The 7,959-nt window shown below is 37.2% G+C and overlaps 2 non-coding genes across 2 annotated transcripts; one reads left to right on the top strand and one right to left on the bottom strand.

The window, feature by feature from the left end:
* Positions 1-520: 520 nt before the first annotated feature.
* On the bottom strand, positions 521-627 carry LOC128594990 (U6 spliceosomal RNA). Its single transcript, XR_008382686.1, has one exon. It is a non-coding gene; the product is annotated as a U6 spliceosomal RNA (small nuclear RNA).
* Positions 628-4,682: 4,055 nt separating this feature from the next.
* On the top strand, positions 4,683-4,744 carry LOC128595131 (U7 small nuclear RNA). Its single transcript, XR_008382800.1, has one exon. It is a non-coding gene; the product is annotated as a U7 small nuclear RNA (small nuclear RNA).
* The last annotated feature ends 3,215 nt before the right edge of the window (positions 4,745-7,959 follow it).

Raw genomic sequence — 7,959 nt, 5'->3', positions numbered from 1 at the left:
CAACTATTTTAAAAGTTTATATATTGATTTTTAATTTCCAAATACTGTAGAACCTCCATAGTTGACCACCTCCTGACACTGACTACCTCCTTAAATTGACCTTATTTTTGTAGACCAGACATGCACCACATGTACATAACAGTACAGTAGACTGTGTTGACCCCCTCCATATGTTGACAAGTTTGTTATAGTCCCTTGGGTGGCCAACTTACAGATGTTCTACTGTCTTTGGAGATTTTCCTATTATTGATTGCTAGTTTAGTTGGGTTATAGTCTGAGAACATGTATTCTAAACTACAATCTTTCAAGATTAGTTGAAATTTTTGTTTTGTTCTTGTTTTCTTTTGTAAATGACTTAGGTTATAGTCTGTTTGTTGAATGGTTCATTTACTTTTAAAAAGAATGAGCATTTTGCTGGTTTTGGGTGGAATGTTCAACTAAATCGATTAGTTGATGATGATGTTCACTTCTTTGCTATCTTTATCACTTTTGTGTATGTTAGTTTTTTTTTTCAATTTGAAAAAATATGGAACGCTTCACAAATTTGCGTGTCATCCTTGCGCAGGGGCCATGCTAATCTTCTCTGTATCGTTCCAATTTTAGTATATGTGCTGCCGAAGCGAGCACTGTGTATGTTAGTTTTATTTGTTACTGAGAATAGAATGGTAAAGTCTCCGACCATAATTACCGGTTTATTTATTTCTTCTTTTATTTTTTAAATCAGTTTTGTTTGGTGTATTTTAAGCTTTGTTCTCATACAAATACATATATGACTGTCATATCTTCTTATTGACTGTGAATCAATTCTTTTATCATTATATGTTATCCCTTTTTTAACCTGTAATTTTCTTTGTTCTGAAATCCACTTTGTCAGTTATTTATATAGCTACTTACTCCACTTTTCTTTTTTTTCTTTAAAAATAAAAATAATCTTTATTTTGAGATAATTGTAGATTTACATGCAGTTGTAGCAGTAATACAGAGAGGTGACATCTCACAAAATGGAGTGCAGTATCACCGTCAGGAAATTAACATTGACATATTGATGTACTGATTGGTCTTACTCAGATTTCCCTAGTTCTGCTTGTTTACTTGTGTGTGTCTGTGTGTTCAGTTAATTATGACTTTGTCATACATTTAAGTTTGTCTATCTAACATTACAGTGAAGGTACAGCACAGTTTTTTTGCCTCAAGGATCTCTTATTTTGCCCGTTTATAACCACAGTCATCTCTACCCTAATCCCTGAACTATGGAAACCTCTAACCTTTCTTTCTTTCTTTTTTTCTTTCTCTCTCTTTCTTTCTCTCTCCCTCTCTTCTCCCTCTCCTCTTCCTCTCTTCTCCTCTCTCTTTTCTTTCCATACTTTATTTCGCATAGTGCTCAGAAGGGAGAAATTTCTCAAATCCACCTCCCAGAGAATTGGGGGGAATGGGCTTCTTAAAGACAGTTGGTGGGCAGAGGGTTAGGCAGTCAGGGTTCACTAACAGGCTGGTTTAGGGGTGGAACCCTCTGTCATTTGGTGTGGGCCACCGTCTGTGGGGGTGGTGGTGTAGCAGTTTCTTGGGTGGGGGTCCCAGACCAGTTGAGTCAGTTCCTTGGTCTGGGTGGGCAGTCAGCCTACTAGAATGCAGGGCCTGGAAGATATCTCAAAAATCACCCCTATGTTCCAAACAGGTGATGTTTTCTCCAGAGAAAAGTTAAGAATCTTTATAACTACCAGCTGTGCCCTCTAGTGTAGCACTCACAGAGAATAAAACAAGGGGACTTGGGCTTAAGCAATTCTCTTGCCTCAGACTCCCAAGTAGCTGGGACTACAGGCACCAGCCACAATGCCAGGCTATTTTTTGTTGCAATTCTCATTGCTGTTTTAGCTGGCGGGGGCTAGGATCAAACGTGCCACACTCGTACATGGGGCTGGCGCCCTCCCCCTTGAGCCACAGGCGCCACCCTTTGTGTAGTTTTTTTAAATGGTTGCTTCATGGATTATAAAATACACTTTTGACTTTTTGGCATCTTTTTATAGTTAATATATAATAACTTCCTTTTGGGTACAGACTCCTCATCATGTTATACGTTCCTTAACACTCTCCCCTTTATATCATTATTGTTTCACACAGAACATCTACATTCCCATTAGGTACTTCTTTGCTTTTGACCATCCAACATGTTTTAAACAACTAAAAATGAGAATATTCTACTGTACTTATCCAGATACTTACATTTCTACCATTCTTTTTGTGTGTTATTCATGTTTCCTTCTCATATCATTTTTCTTCTGCCTGAAAACTCCCTTTAGTAATTCTTTTAGAGCAGGTTTAAAGATTACCTACCATTTTTGAAAGTTTCCCTTTATCCAAGAATGCCTTTATTTCACCTTTATTTCTGAAGGATATTTTTACTAGATGTACAATCTAGGATGACAGATTTTTACTTCAGAAATTTTATGTTACTCTCTTTATTCTGGAATGAGAGATCCGCAATCATTTTAGTTATTATTTCCTTATATGTAGTATCATTTTACTCTGGTTGCCTTGAAGATTATTTCTTTGTCTTAATTTTTTTAAAAATGATGGTAAAATATACCTAACACATCTCTATTAACAAAGTGTTCTTAGTTTTTAGCAGTTTTTCTTAGCATGAATTTCTTTGGATTTACCCTGCTTAAGGTTTGTTCAGATTCTTGAAACTGTAGGTTTATGTCTTTTTGCCAAATTTGGCAAATATTCCACTATTCTTCAATATAATTTTAGCACACATTCTTTCCTATTTCCTTCAAGGACTTCAGTAACATTGATGTTAGTTAGACCTTCTGTTATTGAATGACAAGTTTTTGAAGCTATGTTTATTTAATTCTCAACCTTTCCTCTCTGTTATTCAGATTAGACAATATTGATTGATTTGACTTCAAGTTCAATGACTTTTTCCTCTGTTATCTCCATTCTGCTCTTAAGTTTATCCAGTAAATTTTTAAATGTGAATTTTGCCATTTTCATTTCTAGGATTTCCATTTGTTTCTTCTTTGTACTTTCTATTTCTTTGATAAGACTTTTTATTTTATTATTTGTTTCAAGAGTGTTTATGATTGCTGATTCAAACATTTATAACATGGAACTGCTTTATAATATAATAACTGCCTTAAAGTTTTTGCCACATAATTTCAGCGTCTTTATCATGTTACATTGGTATCTATTGATCATCTTCTAGTTTGAGTTGAAAATCTCATGGTTCTTGGTATGCTGAGTAATGTTAGAATTTCTCCTAGATATTTTGAAGATTATGTTTTGAATCTCAGTGAAAATGAGATTTCATCCCATAGAAAATGTTGATTTCTTTTTATTTATTTATTTTTTTAAAGCAGGCAATTGACCTGGTTAGGTTCAGGCTGCAAGTTGTAACTCTTCCTCAGTAGGGTCTTTGAGTCTCAATTTACCTTTCAAACTCCTTGTAGTAAGTACTCTTGGGTTCCGTTCTGGGTGTTTGCCCCCTACTGGTCAGTCTGTGGCCTGGCCTGTGCAGTGATCCATCTGTGAGTTCACCTCTCAAAAGTCTTTGGTATACTTGTAATAATTATGATCTGATCCATACATTTACGGTGCAGTGATGATCCCTGGAATGGAACTTTGTGGGGTCACTTTCCTGACCTCCTCCTTCTCTGTATTGTACTTGGTACTTTTTACCTCTTTAAGGCTCTCCTTTTTTGGTTTCCTAGGCTCTCCTGTGTTTTTCCTTTGGGGCCTTTCTCTGGATTCAAGCATCAGGAAAAAAAAAAGTTAAAAAAAGAAAGCAACATGGATTGGCCTTATCATATATGTACTTCCGCCAAATGGAGAGAGAAATTCCCCTCCCCCGGAGTTTTCACTCTTGTCCACCCCTGTTGCTGGTCACTGCCCTGACTGTTATGGAGTTGCCTGGGACTACACTGACAAAAAAGGGACAAAACAAACAACAAAATCAAAGATTTTGAATGAATGTTAGCAGTGCCCTCCTTTGTTCTCTGAGTCAGAACTAGCTGGAGCTCTTTACCACAAGGCTCATTTCTAGATTTCTAGCCGTGTTAAGTTGTTCAAGCCAGAGGATATTGCTAGAAAATAAGTGGCAAATCCAGCACTGTGTTGATTGCAATTTTGATTATATTGTCTTCTGATTTTTCTGATGCTATTTACTTTTCAAATTTTTGTCATCTGTTCAGGCTTTTAGTTCTCTTCAGTGGCAGAGAAATGGGTGAAGTGTGTTTACGCCATCTTATCCAGAAGAACCAGCAGTCTGAGCTAATCTTCACTGATTTTGCATGTAGGAGAAGGCTTCCTCCCTCCCCAACACTAAAGCAGTTGTGTATGTAAGTGGGAACTGTAGTCACTTCCATACCTATTCATGAGTCCTATATGGCATCTGGGTGGAAATCTAGGTAAGATGACAAAAATTGGAGAAGGCATATGTTTATGTGATTGTGTATGCACCCTCCTTCTCCAAGGAAGTGGAGAGTAAAAGTAAATAGCATCAGAAAAATCAGAAGACAACTATGCAGTCTCCTTCTCTAAGGACGTGGAGATGGAGGGTGCATACACACTCACATGAACATGTAATGGTGATTTTAATAAACTTAATACCAGTCTAATTCTCCATTGATCATATCATTGTTCTCAGCTCAAGAAGCATCATGCTGCACTAGGTATGTTATTCCTAGTGTGAGAGCTCTTTCAGAATTTGTCTAGCAGGTATTCCAGTCCTCACTGGAAGACCCCTCCCCCACAAATATATGTTATTCCTGTTGTGAAGGATAGACCTAATTCAAGATGGTGTGAATTTCTGCCAAATGTTTGAGATTAAAAACTTAAATTTTTCATGGCACCCTGTTTTATACTCTTGGCAATTAACAGAGAGGAAACTCATAATGATGGTCAAAAAATAGCTAAAAGGAGTTGATGGTAGAGTTAGAAGGCTACCCATGTTCTGTGGTAAGATATAGCCTGTTTCCAGAAGAAGAGACTTCACTGCTGGGTGATTCTGAGTCATGGGTCAGTCAAGGAAATGGAACCTATTTAGGTATTTTAAATGGAGAAGGTGTTGATATAAAGAATTATGTTACAGTTATTAAAGGGCCTGGGGGAATGGTAGAGGTGGTGAGTTTACTTAGACCAGGGGAGGGAAAATGACCTTGAATGCCAACCTGTGTACCATCTGCCCCAGCAGGGCTTACTTGGTCATTACAGGGGACCAAAGTCTTGCCTGTGCTGTTGCCTCTCTGGGAGCTTGGTTGTAAAACTGCACAAAATCTGCTCCAACTATTGCTGCTGGAGTCAAAACAAGTGGATTCTGCGTCTTCCAGTTTCATGAAAGTGCTTTTCATCAAACCTACACTAGGCTGGGTGTTGTGGTTGATGCCTGTAATTGTAGCACTCTGGGAGGCTGAGGCAGGTGGATTGTCTGAGCTCACAGGTTTGAGACCAGCCTGAGCAGGTGCGAGACTCCATCTCTAAAAGATAGCGGGGCGTAGTGGCAGGCACCCATAGTCCCAGCTACTTGGGAGGTTGAGGCAAGAGAATCTCTTGAGCTTAAGAGTTTGAGTTTGCTGTGAGCTATAACACCATGACACTCTACTGAGGGTGACAAAGTGAGACTCTGTCTCAAAAAAAAAAAAAAAAAAAAGCCAAAACAAAAAACAAAACAAATACCCCTCCCCAAACAAACAACCTTGCTAGCCAAGAAATCTAAGAAATACATTGTCCAGGCTTCAACCCCCTGTACTAAGTGTCACATCTTAGAAAAATAGGTATGTGCTAATTAACGTAAATGTTTAGTTCTTTGACATCTTTTTATTTGGTGTGTATTATATAAGGTGCTGTCTGGTAAACAAGAGTCTAGGAATAGGTTTTATATTCTTTTATTACCCTACAAAGCATAGCACAGAGCCTTGTGCTTGGTTTGTCTTCATAGAATCATGACTAAAACAGCAAGCATGCCTAACTCCTACTTAGTTCCAAAGCCATCAGTTAAAGAATGTGGGGCTCTCTCTTTAGTCCCTGAAGCAAAAGCTAAGGAAACTTTAGACTGTATTTTACAAGATTCCAGAGCTGGCTCATCAGTATATCACATTTATCTACTTTCTAAAGAATATTAGAGTTTTCACAAGATGAGGAGTTTAGAGGCACAATTTATGTAGGAAGCTCATTTCTTAGGTACCCAAGTGATCTCATATCTACAGGCCAGGGGAACTTTTTTGTGGTGGTGTGGTGCATTTTTTATTTAATGAAACAGGAGAAATTTCTGACTCACCCTCCCAGATTAGTGAAAAAAGATCAAAGCATTCTATAACAATAATAATACTCTTGTTTTTTCTTGTCTAAAGATAACATAGTGAAAAAGTTTCTTTTTTAAAGAAAAAGAGAAAAAGTCACATAAAACTCAGTGACTTAAATATGTGGAGATTTGGGCATATTTTCACATGGTCTGTTTTCAGTCAGTCTTTATCTTTTTTGTGTGGTTTTACATAGATGATTGCATCTTCATGAGTGTACTTTTTATTGCTATATAACATTTCACTAATTAGATATATCATAATTTACATTTACTTATTGTTGAACACTTCCTTTTTGCTGTTCCAAATAATGTTGTATGGTATAGTGTGTTTAAAACTTTTCCTATTTGTGGGTGGCACCTGTGGCTCAGGGAGTAGGACACTGGCCCCATATACCAGAGGTGGTAGGTTCAAACCCGGCCCCCGCCAAAAACTGCAAAAACAAACAAAAAACGTTTCCTATTTCTGATTATTTTCTTTAAGACAAAGTTTAGGACCAGAGTTTGGGGGATCATGTAAATAAAGCATTTGTTTTTCTTTGTATTTTAAATAACTTTTCTTTAAAGAGTAACATAGATGCAGAAAGGCATATATTGCAACTGTACACCTCAGTGGATATTTATAAATTCTCTGACAGCAATCAAATCATTCCCAGCACCTCAGAAACCATTGTCACACTTACCTTTGAATTAGTAATTTGCCAGATTTTGAAGTCTATATAAATGGAATATTATGGTATATATTTTTTTGAGTTAGGCATTTTTTTTTCACTCAACATCATGTTTGAGAGGTTCAAAGATACCACTGTAGTTATTTTAATCACTATATAAAATTTTGTAATATGAATGTAGATACTTTATCCACGCCACTGTAAACGGTCATAGATTGTTTCCAACTTTTGCTATTACGAACGGGGATGCTATGAACATGTTGGTGCACATCTTCTGATGCATGTGTACACGTAGTTTTGTTAAATATACACACTGTGATGCAAATACGTGTTGTCTAGGAGCAAAATTGCTGGGTCATGAGGTAATCATCTATTCAATCTTTTCTTTCTTCCTTTTTAATTTTAATAGATTGAGGGGTATAAGTTTAATTCCAGTACACACATATATTGCATAGTGATGAAGTCTGGGCTTTCAGTGTACCCACAGGTGATTTTTCGTCCCTCACGCCCTCCCACCTTACCCCCATCATACCACTCTGTGTGCTCTTTTGTAGCCACAAGTAAACTACCACTTACGAGTGAGAATGCGTGGCATGTAATTCACTGTTCATGAGTTACTTCACTTGGGATAATGGCCAAACAGATCTTGAAAGGTAGTCGTACCTTTTTGTACCACCACTGAGTAAGTATATGAAGTTTTTCATTGCTGTACATCCTTGCCAGCACTTGGCATTGCCAGTCTTTTTCAGTTAAGCCATCTTGGTGGGTGTGTAGTAGTATCGCATCATAGTTTTAATTTTTATTTCCCTCTTGTGAAATTGGCAGCTTTTTCTTATGCTTAGCAGATGGACGTTTGGATAGTCTCTCTTTTTAATATTTATTTTTAATTACTACATAACAGATGTATATATGATAATTTGATACATTCGTGTGTGTGTGTGTGTGTAGATGTCTCTGTCACCCAGGCTAGACTGCCATGGCTTCAGCCTACTT

Source organism: Nycticebus coucang, chromosome 9 (genome assembly GCF_027406575.1).
Source record: "Nycticebus coucang isolate mNycCou1 chromosome 9, mNycCou1.pri, whole genome shotgun sequence".
Classification (NCBI taxonomy): Eukaryota; Metazoa; Chordata; class Mammalia; order Primates; family Lorisidae; genus Nycticebus; species Nycticebus coucang.
Note: the sequence above shows the minus strand (reverse complement) of the source record. Positions and strands in the feature narration are given on the sequence as shown.